Source organism: Phyllostomus hastatus, unplaced genomic scaffold (assembly GCF_019186645.2).
Source record: "Phyllostomus hastatus isolate PE091 unplaced genomic scaffold, TTU_PhHast_1.1 phas_contig_210, whole genome shotgun sequence".
Lineage (NCBI taxonomy): Eukaryota > Metazoa > Chordata > Mammalia > Chiroptera > Phyllostomidae > Phyllostomus > Phyllostomus hastatus.
In genome coordinates this window covers 28725144-28741689 of record NW_025333737.1, presented here as the reverse complement: position 1 = coordinate 28741689, position 16546 = coordinate 28725144, and the positions used below count along the sequence as shown (strand labels likewise).

Sequence of the window (16546 nt, the reverse complement as noted above, 5' to 3'; positions counted from 1 at the left end):
TAAAGGAAAGAATATAACTCATTATCTCTTTATTCATCTAATTGTTTTATATATTGGGTTTATTAAATATGAACACCTATGAATTTTAATTAGTCTAGTTGTACAGTAATAAGTTAGTGTTTTAATCTGGAGTTTATACTGGAACCATTACTGTATTCATTGTTAGGCAAATATGGATAAATGTCTCCTAAGGTGAGAATCTCACATCAAATTGTGAGTTGACATTTAAGATTTTATTTATTTATTTTTTAGGGAGAGGTGAAGGGAGGGAGAAAGAGAGGGAGAGAAACATCGATCGGCTGCCTCTTGCACACCCTCAACTGGGGACCTGGCTCACGACCCAGGCATGTGCCCTGACAGGGAATCAAACCTGTGACCTTTTAGTTTACAGGCCAGCACTCAATCCACTGAGCCACACCAGCCAGGGCTGTAAGTTGACATTTAAAGCACTAGATCGGTTAGCTTATACCCCAGAAGCTCCATTCTCTAATTTGCACAAAATTGAATTATGGTGCAATTGAGCATGCTCAAGTAGAGATGCATTTATTTTTGAGAAAGAGCACTGCGTTGTTAATACCCTTTTCCCACATGCATCCTTATCTGCTGTTTGAAAATTGTTCTCATGGTCTTTGAAAAAACTTACATTGTCACTTAGTTCATTTGTAGGAAAGAAACCTGATATATTTTGGAATTCTCCATGGATATGTTAAACCATTAATACTAGAACATTTTTTAACATCACTAACAGTAACTTTAGAAAGTTAAGGGACTTAATATTCAGTATTCTTAGTCAAAGCTGGCTGAATTTATAAAAAAGAAGCTTTCCAAATCTAGATTTGCACAACAACAAATGCAGTTTTACTGAGGTCAATATATTCCTTAAGAAAGTGTAATTATGTAGCCCTGGCTGGCGTAGCTCAGTGGATTGAGCGCGGGCTGGGAACCAAAGTGTCCTAGGTTCGATTCCCAGCCAGGGTACATGCCTGGGTTGCAGGCCATAACCCCCAGCAACCGCACATTGATGTTTCTCTCTATCTCCCTCCCTTCCCTCTCTAAAAATAAATAAATAAAATTTTAAAAAGTGTAATTATGTTTAGATTAAAATTCTCAAAAGGTAGATTTGTAGGCCCTAGGCGACATTAATTTCACCTCAGCACATCAGTGTCTGGTCTAGACAAAAAAGTTTGTCCTAAGTATAGGAATCAAGATCACCGGGGACTTAATTTTGGCACTACTGTGAACTCACACTGAACCCTAGGGAAAGCCATTTACCTCTCTCTGTCTTTGCAGCTCTAAAGTAAGGTTTCTACTATCTATTTCTCTACCTTAATACAAGCTGGATTAATGTTAAAGATTAAACTTAATATTGTGTGTCAGTTATACCTCAATTAAAAGAAAAAAAAAAGATTAAACCCAGAACTCTTACCTTTTAATAGTACTCTTCCTGAATAAAATGAACATTTTTAAAAAGATTTTTAAAATTTATTTTTAGAGAGGAGAAGGGCGGGAGGAGAAAGAGAGGGAGAGAAACATCAATGTTTCCTCATACTACTTATAAGAGATGCATCACACTTGAATGCGTTTAAAGGAAAACAAAATCCATTGACCCTGCTTTGAAAAAATATTAGCACTTTACTACCTGGTGTGAGGATTTATTTTTAAGCATACAGGTATGAATTATTCTTCTCTGTGGCATTTCCTCCATGTTTACAAGGAAGGACCAAGGGAAAAAATCAGCAGGTTTTTATTAGTAATTTCTTTGGTTCTACTGATACATCTTTAGGGAAATGAAACAGCAGCACTACTAAGGTAGAGCTAATCAGAGTAACTGCTCCTCTCTAAAGTGACATCCCTCAGAGACTTAAGCAAAAATTAAACAAGGTTAGGGAAAGAATAACAGGGAAGTAACTCTTTCCCCAGTAGTTCCAGGAATTCATTATACAGAGTGTGGCAAACGTAGGTTTGCAGTTGTGAGTATGCAAAACAGTTTATTCTTATATTATTTAATTATTGCATTATTTTACATACGAACAACTGTAAACCTACTTTTACCCTGCCCTGTATGACAGAGGGGAAGGGAGGAAGAGAGGGAGAGAAACATCAATGTGTGGTTGCCTCTCACACGTCCCCTACTGGGGACCTGGCCTTCAACCCAGGCATGTGTCCTGACTGGGAATCAAACCAGCGACCCTTTGGTTTTGCAGGCCAGCACTCAGTCACTGAGCCACACTAGCTAGGGCTGTGTTTTTAAGTCAAAGAATAAGTCTTTTTAAAGAATTTATGAATGACTGCATAATGCTGATCCTCATGTATATGTATGACCCTTATATATATATATATATGTCTATATATACACGTATGTGTGTGTGACCATATGTTTCAGACTATTAAGATAGATGTACCCTCTCGCCATTTGGGAGGAATAATGGTTATTAATGCTGCTGTTAAGTTCTATTACATTTACATTGGTGAGATGTTATGTTACTTTTGTTATTAAATATTTTACCACAATTTTTGCTTCAAAATTTTTTTTCCTGTTTTCCTCCTCTAAAACCTAGGTGCGTCTTATGGTCCAAAAATACAGTATATCCTAATCCTCCTTTAGTAGGACAGATTATTTTAAACTATCTCAAGTAATGAAGAGTGTTTTACACATTAAAGAGAATGTTCCCATTATTTAATTTGAACTTTAAAAAAATCTTGTATGTTAGGTACAGGATATTTCTCTGCTATTTTATAGAACATAAACACTCTCTGACTCTAGGGCATGTTGAAAATAGGTTGTTTTGAATAATTTACCCATTATTCTTCTTTTGATTTATAGCAGGCATTTATAAGATGTTTTGTTTAGATTAAGTAACACTTGAATCTGTGGCCATAGATTGAAGCAAAGTTAATTTTCTGAGGACTACAAAGGATGGGGTTTGAACCTATACTTTGGCTTATTAGCCACATTTACTAACCAACTTAAGTAACTGTCCTGCACAACCATGAACAAATATTCTGTGTAAACTGTACCAAGCAGCAATTTCCTTTCAGATACCCATGCAGTAAATCACTGTTGGACCAAAAGCTGTGGGTACTCATATACTATCCATATGTCAAGTAAAACTTACCTGATTACCTTTTTAAATTTTTTATTTATTTATTTTTTAGAGAGATGGGAAAGGGAGGGAAAAAGAGAGGGAAAGAAACATTGATGTGTGTGAGTGAACATGAATCGGTTGTCTCTCGTATGTTCCCAGCTGGGGACCCAGCCTGCAACTTCAGCATGTGCCTTCACTGGGAATTGAACTGGCGACCTTTTGGTTTGCAGGTCAACACTCAGTCCGCTGAGCCACACCAGCCAGGGCTGATTACCTTATTTATTATAATTCTTCTTCATGAAGATTAGGAGTGAGATACTAAATGAGTTTTATATGTATTTGTAGAACCTTGGATATAAGTTTATAAGGTTGTTCATATTCAGCCTTTTTGCAAGTTTTATTCTTTGGTTTGACTTACAAAATCTGGGCTATATTTTACTCAATTTCACATAGTATATTTTTGAAGATGAAAAGTAGAAGTACAGCCTAGCTATGTAGCTCATTGATGAGAGCATAGTCCTGATGCATCAGGGTTGCAGGTTCAATCCCCTGGTCAGAACACATATAAGAATCAACCGGTGACGGCATAAGTAAGTGGAACAACAGAAATCAATTCCTCCCTCCCTCCCTCCCTCCCTCCCTCCCTCCCTCCCTCCCTCCCTCCCTTCCTCTCTCTCTCTCTGTCTCTCTCTCTGTCTCTCTCTCTCTCTCTCTCTCAGATTAATACAAATTAAAAAAAAAGTTAAAGTTAGCTCTGGCTGGTGTGGCTCAGTGGATTGAGTGCAGGCCTGCAAACCAAATGCAGGGCATGCGAGAGGCAACCACACACTGATGTTTCTCTCCCTCTCTTTCGTCTTCCCTTCTCTGTCTGGAAATAAATAAATAAAATCTTTTTTAAAAAAGTTAAAGTTAACATTATACTACTATTGAGTTAAATAACAAAAATTTAGGATATAGTGTTTTATGAATAAACAGATGTCCTTAGATGAAAGATTAGGTAGATTTAGTGGAATCAAAGTAAGGTTTTAATATCAGAAAGAATACCAAGAAACAAAATTATCATATTTCAGAGTGTTTAAATTATTTATTTCAGTAATGTGAAATTTTAATTTAAAATTACCCCATCCATAAAACACAAGGTGTTATGGCCAAGATCTATCTGACCCTGCTAATCACAGTCAAACATATATTCAAATGAAATGTGTAATTAACTCATACATTACCTTTTTTAAAAAAAATATTGATTTGAGAGAGAGGAAAACACTGATTTTGCTGTTCCACTTATTTATGCATTCATTAGTTGCTTCTTGTTTGTTCCCTAATTGGAGACCGAACCCACAGCTTTGGTGTGTCAGGACAATGCTCTAACTGACTGAGCTACCTGGCCAGGTCAACCTTTTTAGTCTTGATAATACTACTTACCTAACTATGATTCAGTTTTATTCTATGATTTATATGTTGTGATTGTTGTCAGGTGGTTGGAATTTTGCCCCAGTATAGAATTATTTCAGAGATGAATTAAGGTGAGTATGATAAACTACGGAATTCAATGTGGCATGAGTCTGGGAACTAGGGCAGAATAATGTATATTTGTTCCAGATTATCTTCATTGGAAAGAGTGTTTTCCTTCTGTGGAATTGGCTTTGGGTGCACATTCAGGTTGAAAGTCCGTAGACAACCGAATAATATTTGTAGGCAGTTGTTATGTTTAATGCCAGTGGTACTCTTAAAAAGAGGAAATGATTATTCTGCTACTCATTGTTACCTAGGTTGTGGGTTTGATACCTGGCAGGTACATGTACGAGAGGCAACCAATGGATGTTTCTCTCTCATGCTGATGTTTCTTTCCCCTCTACCTCTCTCTAGAATCAGCATATCCTTGGGTGAGGATTTTTTAAAAAATGATTAGATTGAAGTCTAAATAAAACTTAACCAAGAACTAGTTTAGTAAACTTTCTTACAGCTTTTATTTACTGTGGCTGAGTTGTACTATGGCTGATTAAATGGTGTGTAATCTCTATGAAGTGTTACTGAAACTGGAAGCATCAGCTGCCTGTCCCTGCCAGAACCGGTAAATAGCAACAAGGATTGAATCTTTATGAGCGCTTTAATCAGATGCCAGTGATCTGAGAAGGTAGCAGATTATGTACCCTAAAATCTGTTTTAACCTCTCACCTCAAGCTGACCTTTTTAAAGGGAGAAGGAAAGGGTAGGTAAAGGGGTTGGAAAAAAGTTATTCAGATAACCCTTGAAGTCTGGAAGTGGTTTTCCTAGTATTTCTTTATCTGCTGATCAACAGTTCTTTATCTCAGTCACTGATGTTCCCTCCCTGGAACACAATGGCTCAGACATGATCTCCTGGCGTGTAGACCCCCCTGGAAAACAAAGGCTGAATTGCTTGTCGAAGTAACTCTTGGAGTTATGTAGATTGTGCATTCCATTTCCTGGAATAATGTGCATTAATCACTTAAGCCCATCAACTATAACTGAAGCTAAAATCTTTTACTCTTGATTTCCCCTGTCATTACTGTTAATTGTGAACAGCACCAGATGTAATGGACAAAGTTACACTGAGGTCTTTCAGTTCAGCTGAGAAAGAATTCAGAGCCAAGAACTCTAATTTCATTATAAGAGAAAATGTATTTAGACTGTCACAGAGATGGAAGAAGTGACCCAGCTGGGCTGCATGGACTCAGTAAAACAAATTAGAGGCAAAAGAAGGGCCCTTGGGATTTGGGAGGAAAAAAAAAGCAAAGTTTTGCATGTTAAGGGAAGAAAGGGGGAAGGAAAGGCTAGGGCAGAGAGGGAGGGAGGGAGAAGGGGATGGGAAGGGAAGGAGGAATGTGAGGATAGGTGCAGGCTTGCTTGAGAGTGTGAGCACTGGGTCCTTTGTTTCAAGGGTTTTCATCTGGTTTCCAAAGGAGGGGATTTTAAGGGAGGTCTTGGGAGCATCTCAACAGAATGTACAGCGGTTTTCCAGGTATGTTCTTTCAGGGAAGTGGCCTCTACTGATTGGTTGGCCCTGGAGGGGAATTTTAGTTATTGCAGTTGGTCCGGGTGTTAGCCATGGCCTTGGTTTGCTTCCTCTGGTTTTGCTGCTTTTCTGGGCCTGAAGCTAAAACACTACTGAGGCCTAGATGTTATCTCTACTTTTACCAAAACTCTGTGGTCTGCAGATTCAGCGCTTTGTTCTTAAGATTATTTGATGCCTCTCTGACTGGTGTGGCTCAGTGGGTTGGGTGTCTGCTGATTCAATTTCGGGTTGTGGGTATACAAGAGGCAACTGATCAGTGTTTTTCTGGCACATTGATGTTTCTCTCCCTCTCTCCCTTCTCCTCCCTCTAAAAATAAATAAATAAAGTCTTTTTTTAAAAAGATTATTTGATGAGGGCCAGAACCTTGTTTGTCCTGAGGGCTTAAATCTTAAGGGCGTGGTCTTGCAAGGGCTTGTATGGGAGTTGTATGAGGGCTGTTGATCAGCCTCCTTGTTTCTCCTCTAAGGGTGTCTGCGACAGGACTAGTGACATACAGGGGAACAAAAAGTCAGGGAAGGGTCTGAACCTCATGACCAGCGATATGTTAGGGGAGGAAAGGTCACCCTGGGAGCAAGGTCCCACCCTACAATACTTGTTATTCCAGTTTTGCTCATAGCCAGCCGTGCTGTTCCTACTCTGCTCTTGTCTGGCCTAACTGGCTACCATATCCTTACCATTATTGTACCCAAAGGAAACTTTGGCATCAACCTCTTTGCTGTCCTAAATTAGACTCAAGTCCCTCAGTTTAATGTGTGTTAGTGACATGTCTTCTACCCGTTTTCATTTTACAAAAAGACAGTTATGTAAGGATGGGTCTGTGGTTTAAATTGCGACTAGATTGCCTTGGTTGGTATGGCTCAGTGGATTGAGTGCTGACCTGCAAACCAAAGGGTTATCGGTTCAATTCCCAGTCAGGGCACATGCATGGGTTGCAGGCCAGGTCCCCAGTAGTGGACTCACTAGAGGCTACAACACATTGATGTTTTTCTCCCTTTCTCCCTCCCTTCCTTCTCTCTAAAAATAGTAAATAAATAAATAAATAGTGACTAGAAACAGTAGTTAAATTAAATTGTTGTAGTATTTGTTCTTGGAGAGAACTTAAATTTTCTATTCACCTTAAAAGAGAGTTTTGTAAATTTTTAACTTATAAATCCTTCTGTAAGTTATGTATTTAATAGTATTGTTTTATATGGTTATGTTCCTATTTTATAAACAAACAAGATTATACTGGGTATATGGTTTAGCACCTTGCTTTTTTGCTTTTTTTTTTTTAATTAAAATATGTTTTTGCCCTGGCCAGCATGGCTCAGTTGGTTGAAGCATTGCGGGTTCGATTTCCAGTCAAGGCACATACCTGGGTTACAAGTTCGATCCCTGGTCTGGGTGTAGGTGCATACAACCCCCAGTACCTGGTTTGGGTGACAATACCCGGTCTGGGCACATACAAGAGGCAACCAATTGATGCTTCTCTCTCACATTGATTTTTCTCTCTTGCATCAATGTTCCTCTCCTGTAACTCTCTTCCTTTCCTTCTCTAAAAGCAATGAAAAAAATGTCTTTGGTGAGAATAATAAAAAATTAAAATAAAATTTAAATTACATAATGAGTATATAAGTAAAATGTTATTTAAACAATTCAACATTTTAAGTATGATAAAAATTCTTCCCATAGCCCTGGTTAGCATGGTTTATTTGGTTGGGCGTCGTCCCATAAAGCAAAAGGTTGCCAGTTCCATTCCTGGTCAGGGCACATGTCTGGTTTTCAGGCCTGGTCCCAGGTGGGGGCATGTGCAAGAGGCAGCAAATAGATGTTTTTCTCTTACATCAATGTTTCTCTCCATCTCTTTCTCCCTACCTTCCCCTCTCTTTACATAAATAAATTCTTCTTATACAATTTTTTTTCCTTATATGGCCCCTAATCCTCATTCTCTCCTTTCCGTCCCACTCCACCTAAAGAGATAAGGGCCAGTTTTAAACTGATGAGTATCCTCCTCTATACTTTTTATATAGCATTACTTTTATATGTGTATTTACATACCTAGCCTCATACTGTGCCTGTCATTCTAAAACTTTAACAATGTGTCTTAGCTTTTAACAGCTATGTAGTATTCTATTATATGGATATTCTAGTTTGTATGGCTAGCTATTAATGAACTTTTAGGATTTGTCATTGGCATCACAAACAAAAATGGAACAGATGTTCTGGTCCATGCCCTCTGGTGTACATGTGCAAGTGTTCTTTATGAATACCAAGAAGAGCTAATAGGGAATATCATAGGGAATGTCATAGGGAATGTCATAGGGAATATCTTTTTTAGATTTATTGTCAGATTGCCTTCCTCATTTATGTTTTGGCCTATAATATATGAGTGAACTTGTTTCTCCACATCTTTACCAACACATGATGTTTCCCAACTTTTCAGTGATCAATGAAAAATTGTGTTGTATTTTTTATTTTGTATTTTTCTCATTACTACTAAAGTGTCTTCCTGTTTTAGTCTTTATGTTTTCTCAGTCACTTGTATTTCTTTTATAAATTGCCTGTTTTATTTCTTGTCAAGTTTTAAAAATTGTGTTGTGTCTGTTTTTTTTTAATCCTTCTTAGGCATTCTTTATATTGGATACTAATCCATTGATTGGGCTTATCTCTTAACTTTGTTTATGTTTGCTTTTTCTGTTTATTAAAAAAAAAGTGTTACTTAAGCTGGTGTGGCTCAGTGGTTTGAGTGGTGGCTTGTGAATGAAAAGGTCACTGGTTCGATTCCCAATCAGGGCACATGCCTGGGTTGTGGGCAGGTCCCCAGTGCGGGAGCGTGCAAGAGGCGACCACACATTGATGCTTCTCTCCCTCCCTTCCTCTCTCTAAAAAATAAATCTTTTTAAAAAGTGTCCTCTAATCACAAGATTATAAATATTTTTCCATATTTTGTTCTGATATTTTTATAGTTTTTTTACATTTAAATTTTTTTACATCTAAGTTTTTAAGCTACCTGGAGTTTATTTTGTAAAATAGAGTTCTTACTGAACTTTCACCCTGTATTGACAGCCAGCTGTTCTAACACAGTTTAGTCCATCTTCTTCCCACTGGTGTTGAAATGTCATTTTCTGTCATAAAGCTAATTAATTTGACTTCAAAGGTCTGTTTTTGAACTGCATTCTTTCTTCCATCTGTTTTTTATTGCTAGTATATTTTAATTAATTGACTTTATACATTAATTTGGAGAAATTGATACCTTTATAATCCATACTTTCCTTTCCATTCAATGAACATGACATACAGCATCCTGCAGAAGTAACACTTGGTTGAGTGTGGTTGGTAGGTAGGGTAATAATGTGGGTGTAATAATTTATTGTTTTAATTTGAACATCTCACCTAAAATGTCATGTGGTGTGCTTGAGCATGATTGTTATGTTACAGAATTACAGCTTATGATTTTGTAATAAAAGATTTTGTAATGAAAAAGGGGTTTATTTGTGCCGGACCCTCTACGTTTATTCAGCTTTTATTAATAAGATTTTTATAGAGTTCTTCCTTTAAGATCTTACATAGTTTCGTTAGTTTTATTTCTATATGCTTCATATTTTACAATATTATTATAAATGGACTTTTCTTTCTGTTACATTTCCTAATCATTAATTTACTCAGCAAATATTTGTAGAATACTTTATATGTGCTTGATATTGTCAGAGATACTGAGAGTGTAAAAGTGGATAAAACACAAAATCTTGCCTTAATGGAGTTTAAAATTTAGTGAAAGGAGGTTGACACAAAACTTATAAAAAAAAGTAAATACATATGTCTGATCTAGTAAGTGCTATGGACAAAAATGAAGGCTAGGGAACAGAAAGAAGGGACTTGGGCATGGTTTATATTTTACATAGAATGGCTTAAGAAGACTTTATCATTAAGGTTAATTTGAGCAGACTTAAAAAAAATGAAGGTGGCAATGTGCTTGATGTATTCTAGAGACTGAATAGGTAGGTCACTATGGCCAGATCATTTGAGGTTGGGTAAGTGTTGTAGGAACCCCACAGAGTTATGAGTGAGGATGGAGAAGGTAGGTTGATTGGAGACCAGAGCAGACCGTGAATGGCTTGTTGGACGTGTTAAGCTCTGGATTTTATTCTGACCAAGGGAAGCCATAGGGATTTTTGAGCAGAAGAAGAACATGTATAATTCATGTTTTGAAGTCACTCTTGCTTTGTGGAGATGAGAGTATAACTGGTATTCAAAACTCTTGCAGTAATCTTGTATGAAGTTAATTGTGGTGGAGTTATTAGAAGTAATTAGATTCTGGATATATTTTTTAACAGATCTGGTAGGATTTGCCTTTGTTAGAAAACTGTCAAGTGTGTGTGTGTGTGTGTGTGTGTGTTTGTATTCATTTGTTTTATCCAGTTTGGGTGCTCTCAGCTGCAAGTAATAGAAAAGCCTTTTTCTTGATTTAAACAATAAAGTGTTCATTATCTTACATTATGAGGAGTACAAGGCAAAGCATTTTCCCAGGATTAAGAACTATGGTTTAAGAGAGGTGTATTTTCGAAGATTTCCATGGAAAGCTGGTAAATCACCTGGGCCCATGAATTTGCATCTAAGAAATATAAGGAAGCTTAAGTGAGCACCACACTTTGGGTAACACTGACCTGGAGCATAATAAATAGAATGATTTTGGTGTTTAGTTTTGAAGCACAACTATGGAATCGGACTGCCTTTTGGTGTACGGGACAGTGCTCCAGCCAGCCAAGCCACACCAACCAGGGCTTATTCCTTTTTATGTCTGAATAATCCATTGTATAGATGTACCATATTTTGCTTATGCATTTGTTGAGTGATTTCCATCTTAGTGATTTACATCTTTTGGCTATTGTAAACAGTGCTATGAATATTCTTACCTCAGTATGTATTTGAAACCTGTTTTCGGTTCTTTTTTTTTCCCCAAGATTTTTATTTATTTTTAGAGAGGGGGAGGGAGGAAGAAAGACAGGGAGAGAAACATCAGTATGTGGTTGCCTCTCATGTGCCCCCTACTAGGGACGTGGCCCACAACCTAGGCTTGTGCCCTGACCCTTTGGTTTTCGGGCTGGTGCTCAATCCATTAAGCCAAACCAGCCAGGGCTCTTTCTGTTCTTTGTTCTTTTAAAGCTCTTAGTTTATTCATCGTCTATTGAAAAATCTGCGCAATCATCACAGATAAAATCACTGAAAAATCTTTACCCTCCCCCCCGCCTTTTTTTTGGCCAGCCACCAACATTGGCCTTTGCAGTCCTCCTGACTTCATTCTACCATTGCTTTCCTTTCTGTCTTCTTGAGGTCGTCGTCTTCTCATATTGGCCCTGTCTTGCAAGGCTATGTTTGGGTTCATTTTTCTTGCATATCATAAATCATGCCACCACCAAAATGGGTTCCGAGTCCAAATACAAAGCTAACATTTGGTTGGGTCTTACACATTTGGCTAGTTTTTCCTGAATTTCTATCTTAGGTGTACCAGTTGCCTTCCCAGGGTACAGGACATCAGTAACCATTTGTTTCTGCTCTACTTCGATCAACAGAAGTAGTCTGTTGGTCATGAACTTGCCGATCTGGATAGTTACTGTGTCCTTCATGATGGCGGCCAATCTTCAAGCAGCCAGGGAAGGGTCAACTCTTTTGGTTATGTTTAGGGGTGGAATTGCTGGGTCATGTGGTAATTTTATGTTTAACATTTTGAGGAACTACCAAACTGTTTCCCATCTCAGCTGAACTGTTTTACATTCTACCAGCTATGTACAGTGGTTCAAGTTTCTCCATATCCTTGCCAACAGTTGTTGCTTTCCCTTTTTTTTTCTTTAATTATAGCATGCTGGTGGGTGTGAGGTGGTATCTCATTGTGGTTTTGGCTTGTATTTCCTTAATGACTAATGATGTTGAGTATCTTTGTTTGACCATTTGACCATTTGTATATTTTCTTTGGAGAAATGTTTATTCAAATTCTTTGCACATTTTTAAACTAGGTTATTTGTACTTTTATTGTTGAGTCATAAGAGTTCTTTATTTTGGATAGTAGATCCTTCTGTATGTTATTTGCAAATTATTTCTTTGCATGCATTGTAATTTTTTGTTGAAAATTGGACATTCTGAATATTAAAAGGTGGTAAATTTAGAAATCATAGTTGTTCCCCTCTCAGGTTTGTTAATGCTGCTTATTTTATAGTATTGTTTATTTAGTGTCTTTTTGAAATAATACTGAAAAGTGTGTATTCTTTGTCTTCTGTGGCCACCAAAACCTTTGTTCCATTAGCTTAGTAGTCAGCTAATGATTATACAGAGATTTCCTTAAATACCTGCAACCAAAAATTCTTTATGGAAGAATTTTTTATGGAATTTTAATTAAAGAATTTTAATTCTTTATGGAAAAAACCCTTTATGGAGGGTTTTTTGGTACATTTTGGGGTATGCCCTCGACGTTCAGCCAGACAGTTTACAAGTATGCCTAACTTACTTAGCCTTCACTTCCTGCTTCTGCAGAGTTTCAAGGTCAGCCAGAGGTGACAGGTCAGGGCTTTCTCAGGTCTTTCCTGGACAAGTGCACAGGCCTGGGCATGCCTGTGGCCTTCCAGATTCCCAGGAATATTTTGGAGCTTTCTTTGCCCTTAAGGGCATCTCATTCTCTGGCCCTTTCCTCCCAAGCCCTTTGGTTGGTCCATTGTTTGCTCCAACTGTTACCTATCATCACTCAGGCATCAGTGAGTAAAACATCTGCCTATAAATGTGCTGGACACAGTGGGGTAGTTTCCTTAGCACTAGGCCCCTTCTGAATTGGGCAAATAAAGACAAGCCATTTGTGTTGGTCTTCCAGGGATCAGCCAGACAGGTGAAGACAAATATAGGATACTTATGATATTATACTTTGAAAAAGAGATCTGTTTTGGTTCCTCAGTTACCAGCAATGCAAGCTGTTATTTTCAAAGCTATTGCTGATTTGGGGATTATGGTAAATTAAAATGGCACAAGCTTTGTTTTTAATGAGATTCAACCTTTTTTCTTGAATGTACACTCCTAGGGTTGTTGCAAACCTTTGGTTAATTCCCAAAGTTCAAAACAAAATTTGTTTTGCTACTTTTTTGGTTACTGACTTTTATGGAGAGGTGAGATTTAAAAATTCCTTATTCCGCCATTTTCATTGATGATGTCTGTAAGTACACTTTTCATCTGTGTCTTTTGAAAAGACCTAATTCTGGCTCCCTGGTTTTGAAATACTCTAATTATACTAAAAATGTACTTTTTCATTTTCTAATTTTTATTCTGTAGAAAAGTGACCATAACCAGTAGTTTGGCTGTGTCCTTTCCTAATCATTTTTATGTACTACTTATTTTTAACCACTAAAGTTACTGATGATGACGTACTAATAGAGTGAATTCACATAGTTATTGCCTTTGTTCCATATTATAGAAAAGTAATGAGATATCACCTTAGAGTCTATCCATTTCATTTGTGTAAACTGAATTATTTCCAGTTTTAGGTTTATAAGATATATAATTAGCTTCTAAAAATCGTAAAGAATGCAGACAAAAACAAACTGTGGTAATGACCCAACATATTGCAGAGGAAATTTGGCAAGGAAAAACAAAATATTAGTTATTAGTTTTAATGTGGCAATATTAATATGTGGTTACTATGACTTTAGAATGAGTATAATCTGAAATAGCAAGAAAGCATAAAATCATCTTTACTTTTAAAGAAACATTTAACCATTCAGTCAATCTGAAACATATTTACGTTGTGGCTTGTGTGGAAGGTACTGTTATTAACCTGCCTTCTAAAAGCTCATAGCCTAGTAGGTTAGAAGGCTGTGTTAACACAGTAAGAAAAATGTAAGCTCTATAGTAGAACCATAACCAGTGTGCTGTGGATTATAGGAAAGTAAGTTAACATGGCTATTTAGAGAATATTAAGATTTCTGAAGAGGTCTGAAGTAAAGCATCCCTTACCCTTGCTGAAGTTATGAACAAATGGAGAAAACAGGAGTGACATGTGGGGGCCAAAATAACACTCTTAATACTAACAGATACCAAATTGGAGGACATAGGTGTGTGAGCCTTTTAACTGAAGTCCTTTACCCACCTAATTCCAAAAATTGCTATAGTGGATTAATAAACTTACTTTATGCAGGGGAGCGTTTGGCCCTAAAGAAGTAGAGTATAATTGCTCCACACCTGGAAAAGGTGGAAACACAGAGATGGGCCAGGTTTGCTCTTCATCTAAGATTAACTAGCCAGGTAAGCTCAGATAAGTCACTCTGTCTCTATCAGTGAAGAGGGACAGAGAAGCCTTGAGTATGTTTAGAGAAGATTTTTAAAAACCCAAGGTGAGAAAGAGGCGTTTCTCCTGTAACAGAGAACTTTCATGGAGAATATGAAATTGGAGCAGAGCATTAAAAATAGAAAGATTTCCAGGTAGAAGATATAAAGCCACAGAGTGAGAAAGTATAGGCTCTGTTTGAAAAACAAGTAGTTTCAATTAACCCAACCATTTGAGTTCTTGTGTTATCCTTTGGGAGTTAATTATCAAACATAAACATTTAGTGCTTGAATAGCAGTGGCTCATTTTCAAGGTTATTTGATTTAAAAGATTACAAACATCTTAAAACCTTTCTGGTTTTAAGACAGCAAAGTAAAATTGTTTCCAGGCTCTTTTGAAAATACATAAAACAAATATAAACTCCATCTTTGAAACTATGACACATCTGTAATCGTACTTCTATGGAAAGAGGGAAAGCAGAAAGATTAAGTGACCTAGCATAGGAGAGGAAGGTCAAACTCAAGTGCCTATAGAGGAAAGAATACTGACAAGAGGCAGATCATAATTTGTATGCAAGGACCCCTGCCTGAAAATAACAGAGCATAGAGATACCATATACCACAGATGGGGGCTGAGGATGGGAGGGAGGCTGTCTGAAAGTCTGCAATGGGAGATAAAAACCTTTTAGTCCTCTGTGTTCCCCCAGTACTCACCCTCTTCACCCTGAGCTGAGCAGTTGGGCTGCTGCCATCAGCCTTGTAGAGGTCAGGAGATTATTCTTTGGAGGAATGAATTTGAGAGATTCAGGACCCAAGACCCCAAACCCAGAGATGATGGGGCTGAGATGTCACACTGAATAGTGGAACCAGCCAGTCTCCTTCCCTTACCTGGTTCCAGAATTCCATCAGCCGCGTAGGAAATTAGAGAATTGTTCTTCTTGTAAGAGAATGAATGGCCCCAGAGAAAAAATGACTGAATTTTTCAATTCTGCATATATACCAACAGGCTCATGCCTACCAATGTTGATTTTTTTAAAACCATCTGTAAACATGTTTATGTTAATTTTTTATGACTGATGGCAGACAACCTCAAAGTTATTCATGACTACATTTTGTATAGAACTCTGTCATAAAGGTACATTCTAGGGAATTTACAAAACCCTTGGGTGAGTAAAATTTTGGGGGCAGGGAGGAGAGGGCTAACTAATAAAAAGTAGCCAATGTTATTTTAAAAAATATATGGTATACCACTGATATTTTTAAAATAAAATATAGATTAATTTTTACCAAATTTGAAGGATATAATTTCAACATTTAAAAGTGCAATACATGTAAATTTATGAAAAATCTCATTGTCTTGATTTTTTTCATTTTAGATCGCCATTGATTTGGGAGGATGGGATCAGGCATACTGCCACAGAAAGAGTTAAAACCTGTGTTCTCCATTAAATCCTAATTTGTTTATATACCCAATAACGACACTGGACTGCTTTTTCCTTGGTCTATGCCGTTTTTAATTTTGAATTTTTTTTTTTGTTTAAGAAAACCTATTTTAGCACGTTCTATAATCCTTATGTTAATTACATTTTTAAATTTCCACTGGTTCCCTTTCAGATTTTTCTCTTTTTGTTTCCAGCTCTATCAAGAGAATATTGTAGTCACATATATTGTGTAAGTTTGAGGTGCCCAGCGTGACGTGACAGTCACTGTGCTGTACTTTAGATCTGCGGCTCACTCGTCTGTACCCAGAAGTTTGTACCCTTTGATCGCCTTCACTCATCTCCCCACTCCCCAGGCCCTGTCCTCAGTTCCAGGCCGTAAAAGTGAAATGACATCTTGTAATTGACAAGAAGTCCCGTTCAGTCACTCCTGAGTTTATATAAATAAGGTGACTTTTGGAAAGCCGGTAGGTAACTTTAAGACGAGACTGGTTGCCAGGGTAACCAACCAGGACTAGAGGGTTGGACTTTTCAGTCCCACTCCTCATTCCCCTCCCCCTTTACAGTTGGAGAGGAGAGGGGCTGGGAGTTGAACAGTAACCAGTGGCCAGTGATTTAATCAACCATACCTATGTAACAAAGCCTCCCTAAAAACCCAAAAGGACATTTGTGTAGGTGGCATCCATGTGCCAGGAGGATGGCACTCCCA

General features: G+C 37.5%; 1 protein-coding gene across 4 annotated transcripts in view; it reads left to right on the top strand.

Moving 5' to 3' along the window:
- FBXL20 (F-box and leucine rich repeat protein 20) overlaps positions 1-16546 on the top strand; it is a 90315-nt gene that overhangs the window by 10331 nt on the left and 63438 nt on the right. The window lies entirely within an intron of this gene.